This window comes from Clarias gariepinus, chromosome 2, assembly GCF_024256425.1.
Source record: "Clarias gariepinus isolate MV-2021 ecotype Netherlands chromosome 2, CGAR_prim_01v2, whole genome shotgun sequence".
In the NCBI taxonomy this organism is placed as follows: domain Eukaryota; kingdom Metazoa; phylum Chordata; class Actinopteri; order Siluriformes; family Clariidae; genus Clarias; species Clarias gariepinus.
Genome location: NC_071101.1, coordinates 20,450,893 through 20,472,001, shown reverse-complemented (window position 1 = coordinate 20,472,001; position 21,109 = coordinate 20,450,893). Strand labels below are relative to the sequence as shown.

Below are 21,109 nucleotides of genomic sequence, written 5' to 3'. Positions count from 1 at the left end.
GTTATTTTAACACACCAGGCGTGATTGTGAAGGCTTGGCCAGGTACTTTTCATTGTTTAAGGAAACATGTCTAAAAGCCAGGGCTTTGCTTCTCGGGGGTTCTTTCTAAAAGCATTTACGCTGCAGGCCTCAGTCATTTATGAAGTAAGCCTGGAGCTTTACCGCCACACACAGAGTCCGAATACTCCAGAAGACAAGAATATTTAATGAACAAACAGTGAAAGACATGGTGTTCTCATCATTATTCATTCGAATATTTACTTCAGCTTGGCAAGAAATTATGCCTAGAATAACTGTGTATAAAACTGATCAACCTCGGTTGAAAAAATTGCACAAATATTTTAAACGACCTATCATCAACAGAGAATAAATACAATTACGGCACACAACACTATCTCTGATTAGCAAATACACTGTTTCTTTTAATTGGGGTTTTATGAGAAACAGGAATATTAGCTACGAATTGCAGCAAAAGTTATTATCGAGGATGCCAATTTTAAAGTACTTATTTACAAGATTGAATAAACTCATCTCATTTAGTAGAATACTACTGTACACACTGGAGACATTATACTGTATGGGACTGATTATACCAAGTCAGGTATTAAGTTGAACAGGTTAGTTTTGGCAATTTTGGCCAAATTCAGTTAAAAAAAAATTATGTATCTCTGTTCCTTAAACAGAATTGAGAACTTTCAATCATAAACATTGTTTAAAACACTGTAACAAACACTGTCCAAGCTGGTTACTCCATTTGTCTTAGAAATTCTACATTTTGTTTCGCTACATGCTCAGATTTGTTTTCAAAATGATTTTTACTTTTAGTTATTTCTGGAAATCCTGGTGTTAAAATGAGGCCGAGGGATCCCTCTTTCTTTAGCATTTCCTTAATTACATATTATATAAATAGGATTTCAATTTTCCAACACCCTCCGTGTGAACAAACTCTAGCTGTCTATATCTGTGTATTAAAATGGACCTTACTAAATATTATAACATTCATATAACCCATAAAATCCAAATTATTACTGCATTATAAAAAAAACTATAAAAATATATATAATAGTTTTTAAAGACACAGAATATATAAACAAATATTACACAATCTACATTCTTATTCTTAATGTTGTCGACAAGTACCGACTAAAAAGTGTTAACATCATGCAAGACTGCCTTCCTATGGCTACAAGAACTTAGAATAACTTAGCCGAAATCACCCAACTCTGGAATCATCCTAAGGAAATCCAACTGAATCAATCTCACCACGCTGTCTCCAATCACTATGCGGGTTAGATACACATGCATGACACCCACACACACTTGGCTCAGTGACTGAGGAGAGATTAAGGCTAAGTCATCTCATATTTCACTACCACTGTGTGTCAAATAGCCTACTGGAACGAAAACGATAAGGTAAGGATCATATGAGGTGAAACAAAGCATCGCAGCGAGAGTGTTACTCCGGGTCACTCATCCTGTTCTAACGGAAGCCAAAAAGCACTTGTTGCCTGCCAGCATCATATGGCAGAGGAGCACGCCCACGTGCGTCCTGGAGTTTTAGAGCCCTTTATCCCCGTCCATCTGCATCGGAGGAGTCCCACATGGTTTATATAATGCTGTAAAGCTCTTTATTCTTGGCAACTCGGAATTATATGTAAAAAGGGAAATGGGGTCATACAGAAGCTGAATCTAAAATTCTTACTGTCAGTTCTTTGTCCAACTGAAATGAGATCCAGGATGGGATTTAAGTCATAGAATTGTCTCCAGTGGTGGACCATAATATAGTAAGAAATTACATGAAATATTTATATATTTGTGCTTGTCATTATAGTCCTTTAAGAGAAAGAGCCAAAGATTTATACATTTATAGCACAAATTTTATGACCCTTTAATTTGACTAGGCCATCTCAGGCTCACACACAGCTGGGCCACTTTATGGGAGCTTTGTTTTAGGGAAAAACTACTATACAAAGTGCAGTAAGCACTCAAAGTCTACAAACTGCTTGAATATCATGCAAACGCAAAAGAATAAATAATATGAAACACAATAGAGACAACTGGATTATGACAAGAATTTTACTGTTAATCCAAACATTTATAAAACAAAGTTGTTTGCCAGTAGGATAAACAGACAGCTGGTGAAAGGATTACTTTCTAGTGCATACAACACAAAGTTATTCATCCGCCTTCAGCTGGCAAACACAAGGTATGATAAAATAAATCTCTGTTTGGTCTGAGCTTTGCCTTCTTAGACATATAAGGTATACTTAATACTTATGTTGCATGCGTACTGTGGCACGAAGCAGGAGGAACATAACATCTACTGTACCTAGGGTAAAAGTAGAAAACGGAGAAATAAAAGTTCTCAGCTTGAACTGGATGACTACCCCTCCCATACTTAAGTCTTTCCTCCCCTTTTTATAACCCCTCTCCTCCCTCTAAAGGCATTCAGCCCATCTGACCAGCCCGCCCCCCCCCACCCCTCACCTTTTTTTCTTTAAGCACCTGTTTCATCACTCCACCTGCATTACCATAAAACAGCTTTGTAAACTCATTCCCTTCCTCCTTTCCTGCATCCATCTTTCTCTCTCCTCCAGCTGGCAAACAGCTGGAGCATTATGAGTCATATCTCTGTGTCCTTGATGTCATTATAGCCTTCATATCCCGCTCAATTTTCATCATTTTCGTCTAATTTGTTTTTTGGTTCCCATAACATGCTTATTGCCGAGGCAGAGACAATGGCTATGGTGAAACCAAGAGCAGAAAAATGAAGTGTTGCATAAATAAGAATAAAGAAAATGACGGTAAGGTGGACGGAAAACAATCTGTGGCAGAACAAGGGAATGAATGATATGTGAGCGGACATTTGAACGGGAGGTGGAAAAAAAAGGATGAAGGGGGCCAGGCCAAAGTTGTTCCCACAGAATAACTGGCACCGACATATGAAGCATGCTGCACCATTAGTGTGAATTTGTCACCCAAGTCCTAGACAGATGAATCAGCCTGTCTAAGCATGCATTTATGAATGAAAGAATTGTGGGACAACCATGATGGTTTTTCCTCAGCGCTCGCAGATTTATGTCTATGCGTCCATGGTGTCCATATTCCTCTTTGCCTGGCTATCTGGGCTTCTACTAGCTTTCTTTCTTTTTCAACCACACATGAGTGTGATCACACCCACACATCTCTTGACTTATTATGAACTCCAGTGTGTTTGGTGGCCTAGTGCACCTAACAGTGGCCTAGTGCATATCTACCCATATGTTGCCAGATGGCCTGTTTACTTTTCTTCATAAACAGAGGAAGTACAGACGAGTACAGAATCTCTAAATGTGTTTGACCCTTTTGAAATGCATCACTAATCTATGAGGCTTTTTGTGTAATATTGAGACCAGCTTTCTGGAACATAGCCACAGCATCTGTCGATGTGTATGTGTGTTGTAGATTTGTTGTAGATTTTTGTGCCTTTCATGCTGACAAATGAGATACGGACTGGATGTTATTTGGTGTCACGTACAACTGGGATTAGCTCTGCATCAGCAAATAAAACAAGTCTTCCATTCTACTAATGTAAATTAGCATGGATCCGCTTTCATTTGGTATTAACGCTGAGGATTAAAAATGTTTGCATTCCTAATTCTGGAAGAAGGCATGCGGCGAGGGAAATATGTGGTCGGTTTGGGGTAAATGCATTTGGTTCTATAGAGGCAGTTCTGCTTAAATACACTCAGGACAAGCCTAATAATCATTTGGTTTGGAAGGGATTTGCATGTCAAGCAAAACAGTTGAGCTGATCATTAGACTAGATTAAGGCTGATTCACATTGACAAAGTAGGTCAGCCGGTCAACCATTGATAGCTGCACTCTCACCTGCATGCCTTACCAGATGCTTTGTGGACAAACTTTACGTTTGTCTCATATCCAGTTCTTTGCTAAGTCCAACCATCCAGCCTTGATGTCAGTATTCACTTTTGCTCTCTCACAGTGAGATACTCCCTTCTCCAGAACATTTGAACCGGGAACATTAGAAGGGGTCACTTCCTTACATTGACCATTTGACCCGCCATTACTCACCCGGACCGGGCAAACATGAATATTTGAGAGCCAAACATGGAGCGGATGAATCAGCTACATGTGGAATGCGACAACGGGCCCTGACTATCGGCAGCTGGAGTTTTAGCATAACAGTCAGCTTAAATAACATGATTATTACTCAGTCATTGAGGAATTGCTGTACTTGGAAAGGGCAAGACCAACAGTGTTGGCTGAATGACATTAACAAAGATGGTTCCCACAAGGGGAGGACAAGGGGAAATGATTGAAACGATTATTTACACAAATGCACTAGTACCACAAATCCATGCCTTTTGAGATCTGTGCAAACAAAGTCACACTTATTTGACTTTGTACTATAACTTTTTTGAAATCACTTGCCATCAAAAGGGCATGTACACACTTAAAAGCACCCACCCACATTCCTAGATGGCAAGAGATGCTGGTTGTGTTGACAACCAAGGAAGCCGTGCAAAAACATGTTACATTACTCACAAGGTATTTAAACTTGATTGGCGCTGCAAAAAAATGTCACTGGTGTGGTATCTTCAAAGCCTTTCCATCAGTCACACTGATTTTGATTGCAGAGGATCTAAAATACCGCTCTTTTAAGTTTGAGCACCTTACTAATAGAATTGACCTGTATCTGTATAATATTGGTTTCTGACTGAAGGAGGTGGGAACTCACTGCGTACAAACTGGGACTACATTTCCCAAAAGGTACACATCACAACAATCATCAGTTGGAAAAAAGAGCTCTTCGGACTCTTCCTATACAAGACGCTGCTCCAAAAAAGTCCAAAAAATGGCCCACAGAGGTTTTCCCCTTTAAAAGAAACCATGACATCAGCCATGGCTAGGTTAACCAAGTGCCTGAACAACACTTATGTGTCTAAACAATGCCGCATCTGGATCAAGACACCCTGGGGATATATAGAAAATAACACTGAGCCAAAGAAAGAGAGCGAGAGAGAGAAGGAGAGAAAAGGAGAGCAGGAATGCAGCGGAAGAGAGCGGAGATGAAAAAAAGTAGAAGCAGCCAGCTGTTTAGGACAAGTGCCAGAGTGTCTACGGATGTGCAGAGCTCTTATTTATGGGCGATTCCTCTCTTTTAGCCAAATCCAGCCCTTAGCCAAAGGGAGAGGGAGGGTGAGGAAGAGAAAGTGAGAGACTTTATCGTCCGCTGTGGCCTTTAAGTCACTCACAATCGGCTCTTAAGTGCAGCACCAAACAGACAAGACATAACACGCTACACTAAACTAGTCTCATCACTCCAATGACTTGGAACGCAGTCTGCCATTACTGCAGATTTCCAACCCACTACAGCACACTCCCTCTGCAACTATAACTCTGTACAGCTTAAGACCTGAGTCTGAATCACCTAGACTAGCATCACTCCACAAACATCACGTAACCTGAAATATACTATGTTGTGCAAAAGGTGCCTAAGGTGCTTCCTTCCATGCCTAAAGAAAGTGTCTAGTATAGTATGTTGAGTAAAAGGTCTCCACTTGTGCTGGCATCGAGCTGCTGTGGTCAAGGCTAAAAAGTGGACCGAGGCGTGTCTGACTGAAGGAAGCTGTAGGAGGGAGTATGGGAAACAGATCAAATGTTCAGGTTAATTGCCTGTCTGTTCCACAAAGATGGGCACTGTCTCTCTCAAAACAAATTCTGATCCAAAAAATGTGAGATATCAGGAGGCAGGCTAACAACATCTGTCTCCTGCTCCATCCTTCTTCACCTCTCCTTCCACCTTATTCCACTTCTCCATCATCAGCAGCTCTCATCCTCTATGCCAGAATGCTGTGAATGAGCTGAGTTCTGGCTCCCGGTGTGGGCTCTAATAAAAAATAGTGCACCTTGACATACTGAGGACATTGAGGATGATGGAAGAAAAACCATGTGGTAAAGGATGCATATGAATGAGCTCCACTTTTCTCCTTTGACTCATGTGTTTTACATTCGATGTGTGCTGATTGTGCAAAAATCCACCACCCTAACAAGGAGATGCAGTGAACTGTGTGCATGTGCGTGTGTGTAAAATTAATGGTGAGTGCTGTATACTAAACATAGGTAATTTGCTGAGTTAATTTCAGAGGCATTTCAGTGTAAATGGAGCAAAACGTGGCCAAACAGAGACAGAGAAACATACACACAAGCAGGGAGCAGTCACATGTCTTACTGCGGTGCATCTTTAAAGTCCCACTATATACACACTGCCTGGCCAAAACACACTCCTTTTGCTTTGATTATGGCACGCAATGTGGTAGGCAATTCATGTGAGAAAATGATTCTTCATGCTCCCTGAACCAATCTTTCACAGTTGGTGTCCTGGAATATGCTTGTGCCATCAGGGAAGAAAAACTCCATAGCTAACTTCATTTTATTGTTACATAACGTTGCTGAGCCTAGAACTGACCTTTTTGTTTCATTCTTTATTTTCCATAGCAAATTTAAGTTTTTTGATTTTTTTATTATTTACTTCACTAACAAGTGATTTTCTTATGGCTACATAAAAAAAAAAATCAACAAATAAAGTAAAAAGTACATAAAGTAAAGTATGCACACCCTACTGTAGGTGCTGCATATGCAAACAGGAATATAAATTTAATTCATGAAAAATCCAAATGGAATTTAACCTTTTATGTATAAACTGCTATTTAGGTCACTAGAAAGCAGTTATCACTTGCTAAGCCACAAAGAGACCATTTTATTTGGGCAGGACAGAGTCTCTCACTCATGCATCGTCTGTACTGCTTTATCCTGTATACGGGGGGGGGGGGGGCTGGAGCCTATAACAACCGACTTGGGGCATGAGGCGGAGTACACCCTGGATGGGGTGGCAATTCATTACATGGGTAATTTTGGGAACGTCAATTAGCCTAATTTGCATGTCTTTGAACTGTGGGAGGAAACTCCCCAAGCAGAAAACATGCAAACTGGAGGTGCAAAGGTGACAGTGCCAACCACTTAGGGCTGCAGGACAGAGTAATTGACCAAACTGTGTGTGCCCTTGTGTGAGACAAGTGGCAACCTCTGGTTCTAAAAAACTATCCCGAAGTGCCAAAACGTGCAGTTCCTTGAATGTCCACCGGGGGCTGGCTCCAAAAGTGAGTCAATCCCCATAGACCCCATGTTAAAATGCCTTGTAGAAAAAATGGCTAGATTTCCCATTCATGACAACTGTACAGGGGAGTAAATTGTTATGCAAGTCATAAGTTTAAATTATATTTAGCCATAAAATGATGCATATTAGGGGCGGGGCCATTTTGAGTGATAGCTGCATTGCAAGTGTCAAACTGCTATACATTACTTTAATTAACCGAAATTAACTAACTGGAATTAATGTAGTTTGATTTACTGCATGAGTTATAAAAGCATGATGTGTAGGATATGGATGACAGAGTTCAATCAAATGCATTAGCGTATAAGTTAATGTTAGCCACACTAGCATTTTAGATAAGCTAAAGCTAAGCTCGATACCATGTGGGTGGTGAATGAGTACCTAGGTGGGTTCTAAACAACAGTCAGGCTCTGTTTGTTCTGCCCATTTGCCCATTTATGCATTAACCCCGGTTTAATCAGGGACAGCTTCTGTCGAGATGGCGACGACCAGAGCGCCCACATTTATGTTTCAAAACTCAGAAAACCTATGAAGGGCATCACAGGGAGTTTGTCCAATCCTTTTTATTCAGTCCATGGTGTGAGCCCTTCTTAGTGGGCATAAACAAAATCTCACTTCCTGTTTGTGTGCAATGTTTGTTACCTGGTGACAATGTTTAGAAAGGATAAACAAAAGACATCATCAGAAAGAGAGAGAGAGAGAGAGAAAGAGAGAGAGAGAGACGGTATGTACGAAATAAACAACGAAAGAAGATGAGTCGTGCATAGCAATGACTTTAAAGCCCCTAAAAAAACATGTGGGTCAGCCCTTTTGGCATGGTGGGAAACTACAGTATGATAAGAAGAGAAATCACTCATTCTAAATCAGTAATTCAGTGTCTCACACACAGACACACAGACACACAGACACAAAGACTCAGAGATTGCATTTTGAGATGTTGCAAATCCTCAACAAATCTGCCAAAAGAATCAGCCAGGCAGACGAGCTTCAGTAGTGGAGCTCAGAGATTTCACCTCACTGCAGCCTGGCAATGGCTACCTGGGGAAGATTCCTGTGCTGGTTAGTGATGAAATATTTCTGAGTGTAGAAAAGACAGGCCTTGCTGCACCCTCCACAGTGAGCTATTCTCCTGTGAAGTGGAATTCATGTAACCTGACTAAGATGCATCACTCATACTTTCATAAACTCCCAGACAAATACTGACACTGTTAAGGTGGCATACAAGAGACATTACAGTGTCCTACTAAAATACACAAGCCTCCTGGCCAACTTAAGCAGCGCTATGTCTTTTATAACTTGGAATAACATGGAATATTCCTGTTGCTATTACTGTGTATTTCTGTTAATTTAATAGCAGCTTATTTTTGCACTTATGAATTCTCAGGCCTCTATTTCATACTTAACTGTGACGTTTCTTTGCATTTCTTCTTTACCATTTCTTTCTGTCTTCTCTTTGACTATTACTCTACCCTCTCTAGCACTTTCCTTCCTCCTCCACTGCAGCCACTTCTGGAAAGTCCATTTACACAGTTCCCAGTAACAGCAGGTCCGTCTCCTCCATGGCAGATTCTTGCTTGTGTTTTTTCAATTAGCCTCGGCTCCTGTATACTATTCAGAGGAACATTTGGGAAACCATAATTCTCATGGCCCAACACAAAAACTAACGGAAAGTCACTTAAGATTTTTCCGGTAAGAGTTTTGGAAAGAGAGAGCAGTCATGTGTCCCTATAGAAACAGGTGAGAATTAGAGAGATGGATGAGTGACTCGATGGATGTACAGATGATTACTGTATGTGGATGTACTGTATGTGTGTATGGAGGAGTGGATTGGGGGATGGAGTGGTGAATGCATGGATTGATAGTTGGTGCAATGGATAGTTAAGTACCCGGATAGATAAATGAAAAAGTAGATGATGGAGGGATGGATGGATGATGGATGGATAAATAGATTAATTAGGCGAGGGTGTTGGAGGATGTATAGGTGGGTGACTTGATGTACAGATGGATCAGTAGTTATATGGGTTGTTGGAGGGCTCTGACAGGGAGCGACAGAATGTATTGTAGGGCAGAGAAAAAGCGGATGGCCAGAGCAGAGTGAGACAGTTTGAGTGAGTGCATGGATGGACGAAGATCCCTAAGAATGCAAATGAAAGTTGACTGGTCTGAGTGTGCAGAGGGCCACAGGGGGAAGCGATAGATCCAGAGGCCTCACATCAAAGCCGCAGTGGCTGAGAGACAGATGAGAGGAGCAAAGTTTTCTCCACCCTCTGTCCCCATCATATTTACACAGATGAGTTCGAATCGCCATCGGCATCCTTCTGGCAATACGGCTTAATCAGCGCGGCAAAACACCAGGCCAGAAACAGACACACACACAAACATACTAAATCAGGCATACACATAACCCTAACATAAACTTTTATACAAACAAATTCACGCTTACGCAACTTACTATGGAGCGAAATCCCAGATGTTGCGTAATCTACTCCACACGAGTTAACAACTCGGACCTGCACGGGCATAAGTACAAACTGTGGGACTTGTTAAGATCCACATCATCCCTATGGATGTATACAGAAAGGGTACAAAAGTTCAGCAGGGGGATGTAGATGCCAATGCAACAGCTCTCACACACTGCACACATTCACTGTGAATCCTAAATACTGCCTTAGTCTAGTCCCGTCTCACAGAGACCTTTACACAGACAGACTGTGGAAAGACTGCCAACTGTCATCCCTGTGTGTGTGTGTGTGTGTGTGTGTGTGTGAATAAATGAAAGTGTGTGCTCAGGTACTGGAAGTGACAAACTCCACTACCACCAAAAACCACCCAGACAGACACCCAGACAGACAGACAGACAGACAGACAGACAGACAAACAGACACATGAAGACAACTCTGACCGATCCAGTGAAGCTCACAGCTCTTACCTGTGTGTGTGTGTGGAGTCCATGTGTGAGAGCCTCATATCTGCCGTAGCAGTTCCAGAGCTTCGCATTAAGACCCAGGGCTCATGTGTGGAGAGAGAGAGAGAGAGAGAGAGAGAGAGAGAGAGAGAGTGAAAGAGAGAAAGAGACAGAGAGGAAGAGACAGAGAGAGAGAGAGGGGAGGGAGAGTGAGAGGAGGAGAGAAAGAGAGAGAGAGGGGGAGAGAGAGAGAAAGAATGAGAGAGAGAGTGTACTGGAACACTGCAGCCCCCAGCCCCGGCCACTCCAACTCTACAGTCTGAGGATGAAAAGAGAAGTCTTCATTACCAGCTGGAGACCACGCCTCCGTCCCCTCTTTCCCTCCCTCCCTCCCTCCCTCCCACAACTTCCCTCCCTCTCTGCATCTCTTCCCTCCTCCCAGTCAGTAGCACACTCCAGGGCCAGCCCTAGCCAAATGAGGGCCAACCATATGCCAAAAAAAACCGCCAAGTACAGTTCACTGCCAGCACAGTGCAGTGTGTGTGTGTGTGTGTGTGTGTGTGAGAGAGAGAAAGGAGCTATGACAGATGAAGGGACAAACACACAGAGGAAGAAAAAGTAGAGCAAAGGAAGGTCAGAAACACGTTTAATCATTGTTGCTGAGCTCTTTAATTAAACTGTGCTTTAGAAAACGCCAGATCAAACAGAGTGTTTAGTTTACTTGGTGACATGAATCAGATCCCTCTCTCTCTCTCTCTCTCCCTCTGTGTGTGTGTGTGTGTCACTATGTCCTCTCTGTGCATTTACAGTAGAAATATACTGTAATTGCTTACCTTACTTACTTATCACCCACATCTGCCCCACTCCGCTACCACACACACACTATCTGATCACTCCTTCCTTACTCACTTTCTCTTTCTCTCACCCCTTGCCAAACAGAGTGTTGTCCCCTTTGGAGAAGAAAATTGCTCTTTAAGGAGAACTGCATACTGCCTGTAATTATGAGTGGGGTTGTGCATGGAGAAAGGCTTGAAGCCCTACCCCCATCGCCACCACATATATAAACACACACACACACACTCTCTCTCTCTCTCTCTCTACCCAGGCAGGGCCAAGCCAAACCAGGGCACACACACACTGTCACGAAGAGACAGTTGAGACTTTAATCTTTTTTTTTTTTTCGTTTCAAAGGCCATATTTATTCAGGCTGACTGAAGCATGGGAGAAATAATGTGTGCCCTGAAAAGATACAATTATGGAGCGTACACCGCAATGGAAAATGAATGCATTATGACAACATCAACAACAAAAAATTTGCCTAGTAGCAGAAACTTGTCCTTATTTCTTTTTCTTTACTTTTTTCTTTATGCTGCATATAAAAAGGGACAAATGTGATTCGCTCTGACGATCATTAGCTGTCTGTTTCGAACCTACAGGCATTTCATCATCATTTAGCTTCATACCTGTTGCTCTCATGGTATGTAAAGGAGAGCTCGAATTAAAGCGCAACCTGAAGGAGCGAGGCATCACCTATGTGTGTTTGCATGACCCCCAACAATTAACTACTATACAGAGAGGATATATTTTACTGTCATGCAGCCAGAGACAATGACTGGGGGAAGTATTAATTATGAGCCAGTTACTGCTTTACTATAAAGTCTTTTAAAGGACCCACATGGAAGATTCAATTATTTGTCCTGTGGACCTTACACCTATATATATATATTTTTTTTTTTTGCATATCCCAGTTAGGATGCTGGGGTCAGAGTGCAGGGTCAGCCAGGATAGTGCACTGGAGCAGATAGCTAAGTGCCTTGCTTAAGGGCTCACAGCGGCTGCTTGGCGGGACTGGGGCTTGAACTTCTGACCTTCTGATTAGTAACCCAGAGGGTTTGACTGTTTGAGCTACCACCGCCCCTGAAAGTGATGCAGCAAGATGACGGCATGCACAGACACAGCCTATATAAATATATATATTAGAAAGAAAGTGATAGTAAATTTAAAAAGTGAAAGGATGAAGATGAGACAGCGATAACAAAAATGTATGGCTTCCAAATGAACAAATACAATAAAAAACGAACATCACGGTGCAGTGAAAGCCCCCGCATCAGCTCATTAACACCTCCTCACAGACACCCAGCCTTCTCAATGCCATAATAGTGTCAAATTAACACCACACCACAAAAAGAGCATTTACAGTTCCAGACAGTCATCATCATCATCATCATCATCATCATCATCGTCAGCCTCCATTCCACATGTGGTGAAAGGGAAGACACACGCCTGGACTTAGAAAGAAAAGAAGCAAAGAAAGGAGGAAAGAATCCTTTAATCGCTGCCCTCTTTATTGTTTAAGGACGATAATCTCGTCAAGCCAGAGTAAAACACGCCATTTTAAACGCGCTCTCATGATTCGAATCCCACAGTCATCCGCAAGCTCCAGGGGTGTAATTTCACTTTGCTGTGATAACATAGATGATAAATACATCCAAAACAGTGAGTGGAGAAAGAGTTTAAAGATAGCAGTTTGATTATATGAGTCTGTCACTGACGTCTCGTGAATAAAGGCAGGGAAAATATTACTGTATGCAGTGCTGAGATTCCTGACTGATGCCTGTTTAAACCACTAGGGGCACTAATGAGCTGTCAGAGAGTTTCAGAACCTTAAAAAAGAACACTACCTATGATGAATGAAGTTTACTACCTATGAATGTCAGCTTTCTCTATTCCATTGAAAATACAATTGCATGACACTTTGTCTAACAGTACAGTTGGACTTCAGACATTTTCTTGATTGCAGATCAAAAGACATCTGATTAGACTGACAAAAACGCCTCTTTTAAAAAGACAGCTTAAAAAAAACAAACAAAAAAATGTACAAAACAATAATCAAACATAAAATTGAGTGATTGTGAGTAAACATTTGAGTGATTGCGTTGCTCAGAGTTAAGTAGAAAGGTTAAGTGGTGTATTATACAAGACTACATGCACTGCCTGGCCAAAAAAAGAAGTCTGCATCAAGCAAGGAAATTACTGAGGAGATTGCTGAAATTGGGCTAAGAAATGTTCAACACTTTTTTTTAAAAGCCAGAAGAATAATGCTGAAGCATCCCCTTTGTGTAAGAAATGTGGTTGGAAAAAAACATGAAGACCTTGGTCGGAGATCACTTAAACTCGTGGTTAAGTTGCATCATTAAAAAAAAATCAACAATAGAAATCACGGCTATAGATCTTAGTTAAAGTAAAAGCATTTCCACACACACACACACACACACACACACACACAAGATTAAAGATTAGACTTTGAAGCGATGGAAAAAGGTCTTGTGGTCCATATTGACCCTATTGAAGAACGATGGGCGCGGCGGGGGAAGAAGGCAGCATAGTGACAACCTTTACAAGTCTCTGGAGGCAGTGTTATGATCTGGGGTTGCTTAAGTTGGTCACAATTAAATAAAAGATAATGAGGGTGTTTGAATCTGAAAGTGTCTACAGACATTTCTGGAATGTGAACAAATTGACCAGATTAATATGGAGCTTGAAAGGCATTAATATGATGCTTATGGGAAGAGTTGCCAGGTTTTGGACCAAATCCCCAACCCAATTAACTTCACAAAAAACACAAATACCTGAAACTATTTCAAGGGTTAGAACTAGAAAAATGTGCGGTAGTGCATGTGTGTGTGTGTGTGTGTGTGTGTGTGTGCGTGGATCTTCCCCAAACTCTTGCCTGAAGTTTATATAGAAAGTCTCTGGATAAAGATTTGACTTAATTGGATCTAATGATCCCAAACTGATTCCAGCATGACAATGCCCCTGTGCACATAGTGAGCTCCATAAGGAAAGTTTGTTAAAGATGGATTGAAAGAATTTGAGTGTTCTGCACAGAGCCCGGACCTCAACCCCTCTGAACACTTAAGATGAATGTCTCCTCATACCACTGTATATTAATGCCTGATCTCATTGTCGTGTCACTCTTGTGGCTGAATGAGCACAAATCCCACAGCCATGCTCTACAAATATTTCCAGAAGAGTGGAGGTTATTAAACATCAAATGGCGGGACTAAATATGCAAATATGAGTTGTTCATAATAGACATACTGTATTGTAAAAAAAAAACAAAAAAACAAAGCCCAGTAAACAGTAATTAATAAAACAATGTGAGGTTGTGAGGATGCTTGGAGGACCCCATTAGTATCAGGTACAATTTGTGCAGCCTTATAAGGAAGTTTGTCTAAGCATCCTGCAGAACCACCCACAGGTCTTCTGAGGACTTGCACCTGCTTATTTCTGCATGCAAAACCCAGCAGCTTCCATTTCGTTTTGTGTTGAAAAAGTGGTCACTTATATAATATGCTGCTTTCTTTTCTGGCGTACAAATATTTTTCTAGAACTTAGAATTTTGAGGTGGAATGCTGTTTTTCGAAAATCAAAAATGTTTTTGTACTGACTCAATAATAAAGTCATACAATAATAATAAATGTGGCAAGTTAAAAAAAAAGGAGGTGGTTGTTTTCAGGTAAAACGTAGACACAAGTAGACTAGATATATGCAAAGGACAAAAAGTAAATAAGCGAAGACATATTTACACATGAGGTTTTACATGACCTGGCTGAAAACAACATTGCAACCACAGGACAGTGTCACCTACCAAACATGTCATTTATGACATAAACAGTGGTGTGTCAGATTATCTGTCATCATGGGCTTCATTACACAGATAATTCAGTAGCCATTCAGCCAGGAGCCACCCGTGCCAATAGTAGAATACCACATACTGTACGCTGTCCATAGCATTTACAACAGCATGGCGGCTACGTCTAGCTGGCTGTCCTCAGGGAAACGACTGCCAGTGGCTTGTGCGTGCATGTGTGTGTGTGTGTGTGTGTGTGTGTGTGTGTGTGCTCTGTTCAGGTCAGGTTCTTCCGGGCCATGTTGATGCTGGCAGTGGGTGTGTGTATGTGTTAAGTCATAAAATAAATCCACATTTAATTAAAGATGTTGGCACAATGAGGACAAATATTAGACACACTGACAGCATAGGGTGACCAAAAAAAAAAAAACAACAACAACAATAACAAACCCTGTAGGGAAAAAGTTCCCCAGGTTTGATCTGATATTCACATTAGGTCTAGGGTGAGTGTGTGAATAGGCATGTTCACATTTCTGGAAATGACTGTGTATGTAGTTAAGAGTGCATTTTATAGCACAAGGTTTGGACAAAGTCTGGGATCCAGTAAACGTACGGGAGAAGAGGAAAGAAAGAACTGGAGCGAGAAGAAAATAGAGAGAAAGAGACATAAACTAGACCAACCACATCCTTATTATTGTTTGAGTTCTGGGGATATTTCAGAATTTAACTTGGGACCGTGTTTGTTTGAGTGACACATCAAAAGCTTTCGCAATATAGCAAAGCTACCTGAATTCTTCATTGATAAACACTGTAAATACAGGAGTACAGTAGATACCCACCCATGCGCATCCAGAAGCACGTGTCCACTTTATTATCTCTTGAAGGACTTTTTAAACAAATGCAAGTTGTCTCAATCACCCTTGAAAAAAAAACATTATTTTTGATTGCTTTCAGACCTATTAAACTGCTTTTGGCCAAAGATGAGATTGCACACATTTTAAATGCTTTTGTCTTTCTATTGCCATTAGGGAAATCAAAGAAGTTTCCATACAAAAGAGAATGATGGTCGTTGACCTGCACTAATCAGTTCCTGGATTAAAAAATGACATACACATTTAAAATAACATTAAGCACAATCAGAGACTTAATAAAAAGCTTTTTTAATCGATCCACATGGTGAAGCAGATGTAGCAGACGAAAACAAACTCATAAAAAAGATCATAGTTTGACGCTTTTACAGTACGTACATTAATGCATAAAAAAGTGTGACTATTTCAGTAACCTCTATGAATTCCAACTATTACGTTCACTGTTAACCAGAGCGGCTAATCGCACCATGGTGTGCCATTTGAATGCACCGCGGGGCTGAGCGGCTGCTATTCGTCTTTATACCCAGGGCAAACACTAGCCGGGAGGCCTGTTGTAGACATAGCATCAAGGCGATGTTTATTCTCTCCGCAGTGATGCTGCTCACTGAGTATGTTCCCAGGTTCAGAGCGGCACAGAGAAGGAAAAAAAAAAAAAAAACCCAGAACATCCATGGAGAATCGTCATTAATGAACACTGGCAATAATTTAACGACACTGACTAGAGCATAACTCCAGGATAAACTGGGAGTGCACAATTACAGAATGATCCCCTTTCTCCTGGGGAAGAATGAACATGTCATGATTCATACTGTGTGGCAATGACTTGCTTGTCCTTCCCTACACCGTGTATACCTTTAAAGTTAGACGTCAACACTGTCATTTTATATAATCATTAGATTAGACTATACAAACAAGTGAAAGAGACAGAGAGAGAGACAGCCTGACAAACAGACAGAGAGAGAGAGAGAGAGTGAGAGAGAGAGGGGAAAAACGCGAGAGGCAGTGCAAACATTATCCGTCTCAAAGAGCCTATTCATGGGCATCCTCACATTAGAGCAACCTGCATTCTTCTGTTATTTACTGCAACCCAGGGTACACCATGAGACAGCAAGCAAAAGGGAGACAGACTGTGGTGGTGGTGGTGGTGGTGGTGGGGGGGGGGGGGGGGGGTTTGGGGTGGTTGGGGTGGATGGATTAAAGCCACTCAACTGTGTCAAGACTATGATTAGACTTTAGGTGAACAGTTTCAGAGCTTCAATATGGCTGGACTCATTTCTGTTTAATCTCTGTTCACTTTTGTAGTGCCAATATTGGCTGGGCTCACTAAAAAAAGTAACAGTGGTGAAATTGTGAGATATTGCTAGAGCTGCTTGCCAGGGCTCTTATTTCTCAGAGTGGAAAAAGACTTTAAATGTACAGCATCTCATGAGACGGTCTAAGTTTGAATTGCAGCTGTTACAGCTGTCAGTCCCAAAGCACCTGGATCTAATGCAACTTCAGTTGTCTGATGTCTGATGGACAGCCTGATGACTAACCTGAATATTTCCATTCACATTTTAATACACATGATTAATGCTAAATGTCAAACATTAATTTGAAATTATGATGCATTTGAAAGAGCAGAAGAAGTGAAGCTAGGTAACTACGGCCCAACGCCCTGAATGACCTGATCTCCTCCCAGAGTTCCTCCAGGCCAAAGGAAAGCGTAATGTTTTCTAAACCTGGAGTCGGCGGTAACATCTTCTTAGTGGAGAGCTTAGAGAAGTAGGAGGAGGCCGTTGAGCAGGTTGCAGAGTATTTTTAACTTTTTGCAGCTGCTACACTGTGGCATGTGGTACACTCCTCATGCGTGTGGCCTTACCATACAGAAAATAAAAAATGGGTTGAAAAAGAAGATGAGAGAGTTGAGCAGAGATTACAGCAGTAATCCGGCGTTCGACTTGATGTAATAATTACAGCTAAAGGAGTTGATGTACAAACAAGCCTGATGCACACACACTTGCTCATACAGTATGCACACACATAAATCTACACACATGTTTACTTGTACAGTCTTTCCATTAAAAAAAATAAAAAGTGGGACAGATGATCTATGACACTGATGGCTATGGACAGGCAGTATTTGTGAAAAGTGCTCTCATTTGTGGGCATGAAGAGACTCTGATGATTTTCTGCGAGATGTTTTCGCTGTGCTCTCTAAAGTCTTGAGCTCAAAGAATTTGGATCTCCCGTATCTGATGACCGAGCAATGCATCTTCTCAGGATGGGGGTGTCAGGGAAAAAATGGACACTGCTGAGCTTTTTTTGGCGATGGAAGTTGTGTTGAGGGTTTCCTGCGACGTGCGCACTAAGGGGCTTGGAGCTTTTATGTGTTTGGCAGCAGCACTGTTTATGTGCAGTGGAGCATGATTATCACAGTCTTCCCAAAGCCATCAATCATGTCTTGATTTGTCCACATCAGTATACAGATTGCAGTCTGCAAGTTGCTGCACTTCCTCTATCCTCACATGGCATGGTGACTGATGTTGCGTTTCAGGAAAAGCAGAAAAAAAACCAAGGAAATGGGTCGAGGCTTGCAGAGATATTATAATACACAAACGTAATGTAGTACTGTACATACCATTACAAAGCTAGTGTTGGAATGTTAACTTAAATTTTAACAGTAAGAATGTGATTGTCATTAACTTGATCAGATCCTGCATTAATTCGATCCGTGTACTGTACCAAAGTCAGATGGTGAGATTGTGAGAAATATGTGATCAGTTTACATAGGTACCTATTCTTGTAATGCTCTGTTTTACTAAGTGTAGAGATGATGAGAGACTCAATCATAATCGCAATCTGAACACTGAACAGACAAATATACACTACTGACAGGATATCATAACAGCATCCTCATAGTTCGGTCTGGCGAAATTTCAGTGGAATGATTTTTGAAAAAAAAAAAAAATCTCATATGCATACCATGTACATACTTGCCAAGATGAACACAACATACAAACCATATGCTACACTAAGTGAACTCAGACGCATTGTCTTTCTTTCAACTTGGTACGGTATGTGCACGGGCTCATGAACACACACCCACGCACTGTCTTCAGCGGATCTGCGTGTGGGTATGCGGTAACAATGGTCCATGCCTTAGCGAACTCAACTCTGTCCGAGACTTCCACATAAACCTTTAATATAAGGCCTTTTAAAATGCAGTAGGCCATCAGAAGTCAGTGCACCCTGTAATTGACCTTAAAATACTTTCTGAAGAGGTCGGAGGCAATGTCACTGGCCAAACTCCCAAGTGGTGGCTACATTGCTGGAGCCCATAGGAGCCTGGGAAGGTTTTTTACGGTGTATATTTAGTGTCCTGTCTTTTGATTGGGGACAAGAGAGACACAGATAATGCCAGTCTGCATGTAAAACCACGTGTATCCGCCCTGAGGTGCCCCCATCTGTGGTCCGCTTTCCTTCTCCCACGGCCGTGGCGAGACAGAACAGGTCAGCGCTGTATCTCAGACAGAAAGCAGGCAGGAAGTTCTGCCTCTGAATCAGACCTGTTATAGTCCTGTTATGTACCTTTTTTTCTTTTAAATGTATTTTTTTTAATGGAACCATTACCTTTCTACCAAATAGACACACTGATTGCTTAAATGTTCAATTATAAAATAATAGCTAAAACTGTATAAAAATTAAATGCCTTAATTGCCTTTACTCAAGGTCATTTGTCTTCATGCGTATTTTTCCATTTCTGCAGAAAGTCATTTATCTTCACAAGCACCAGAAGAGAGGATCTCGGTCCACTTTCTCTGCAACATGTACGAACAGGACAACTTTCCACTTCATATCCACGAGGGACACTGAAAGTTCAATTCCAAGCCAATCTTAACAGTCATTACCCATGCCCCAAATTCCTCATCAGCCCCTCAGTAATACCTGTAATTTCTGCTTGTTCTTCATGCGGAGTAATGTGCTGAAATATATCATCGATGCTGTCTGCTTCGTAAAGGTCTCAGATGCCTGTTATTGAAGGATACAAAGAGATCTGTAGACTTTTTATGCGTATCACCAGCTCTAAACTGTGCTATGCAGCGTGGTAAGTTTGTTTTATCGTTTGTAAATTGCTTATTAATAACGTAAGAGTAACATGACCGCACTCTCACACTCAATCAATTAAAAAAGCACAGTCCCTGCCAGGCATGTGTAGCTTCAGTGAAAATCAGCTACTAACTCCAGCATCCCAGTACAATTGTTTAAAACACAAATAAATAATAATAATAATAATAATCTGCCAGATATGGTTTGTGCAAGCATTAATTTCTATTAGATCGGCTTTCAGCCCCATGATATCCTGTAATTCAGTACATTCATACGGTAAGCTACGTTCACATTACAAGTCACATTGCTCAATTCTGAATGTCATGACGGTTCACATTCATATCTGATTCTAATGTGGACTCATCTATCTTCTGAAACGGAACGCATGAGCGCATTCGATACGCGCCATCTGGACTAAAACACGTCACGAGTTTGTGCGACCGCTCATTCATTTTAAACAATGGATGCAATTTCAGCAAAAACCATGCTTGGGATTTTGCTCTGAAGGATACCAAGCAGTTATTTTTGCTCTATATGTTGATGTCCAAAAGAAGGAAATAAGTCAGACACTTCGCTTTTTAACTGTTTTAGCAGCTATTGCTAGCACTGCCATAAAATCCCCGAATTGCCAGAGCTGACTGACCTCAGCAAGCACCCCATGCGCAAAGGCAAAAAATCTGCATGAATTCCAATCTGTTCTCGTTCCTGTACAAGTCTCATGACCGCGTATCGAACATGTATTCGATCCAAGACAGCATATGACGGTGACTCAGATCTAGAAACCATCAGGTTCATGCATTTAGACAGCCCTAAAAAAATCAGATCTGAGTCACATTAGCCCAAAAAAATTGGACATTAGTCACTTCAGGCTGGTAATGTGAACATAGCCATACTGTCTTGCTTATTATAAGGCCTTTGATTCCAGGACAGATTCATACGATAAAGGACAGGAGACAACGCTTTCATGAACATGGTGGAATCTGAAAAATGCCTTTGGTGCTGTGGATATATACAGTATGCAGGTCATGGTAAATAAGAACAACCAAAGATTTTAAACCAAAGATACAAAACCAGAGATAAACTTTAGAGCTCTCTGACACTCTCTGGTTCTGTGCTTCTGTTGCCGAAGTGACAAATATAATGGATCAGCAGATCTCTGCCCATCTGGGACAAGTGTGGCTGTCAGCCCAAGCACTGAGGACACAGAGTTCAACTGCGTAATTTGGTTCAGATGATGTAAAGCAATATTAAGTTTAGTGCATAAATACAAAGGCACATTCCCCCAAAAATCATCCTGCTTTCTTTCCATTTTTTCTCTCCCTTATGTGAGTCGACTCCCACCACGCCCCCCACCCCAAACCCTGCACCCGCCTATCTTATACAGTATGTCCAAAGACTTTTTTTTGGCACAGGATGAAAGAGAAAAAGAGGGAGAG

General features: G+C 41.3%; 1 protein-coding gene across 1 annotated transcript in view; it reads right to left on the bottom strand.

Moving 5' to 3' along the window:
• Window positions 1-21,109, bottom strand: part of LOC128507598 (uncharacterized) — a 135,925-nt gene that overhangs the window by 30,761 nt on the left and 84,055 nt on the right. Inside the window, exon 3 of the mRNA XM_053478634.1 lies at window positions 10,107-10,401. The gene's annotated coding sequence lies outside the window, so the exon portion shown is untranslated. The remainder of the gene's footprint in view (window positions 1-10,106; window positions 10,402-21,109) is intronic.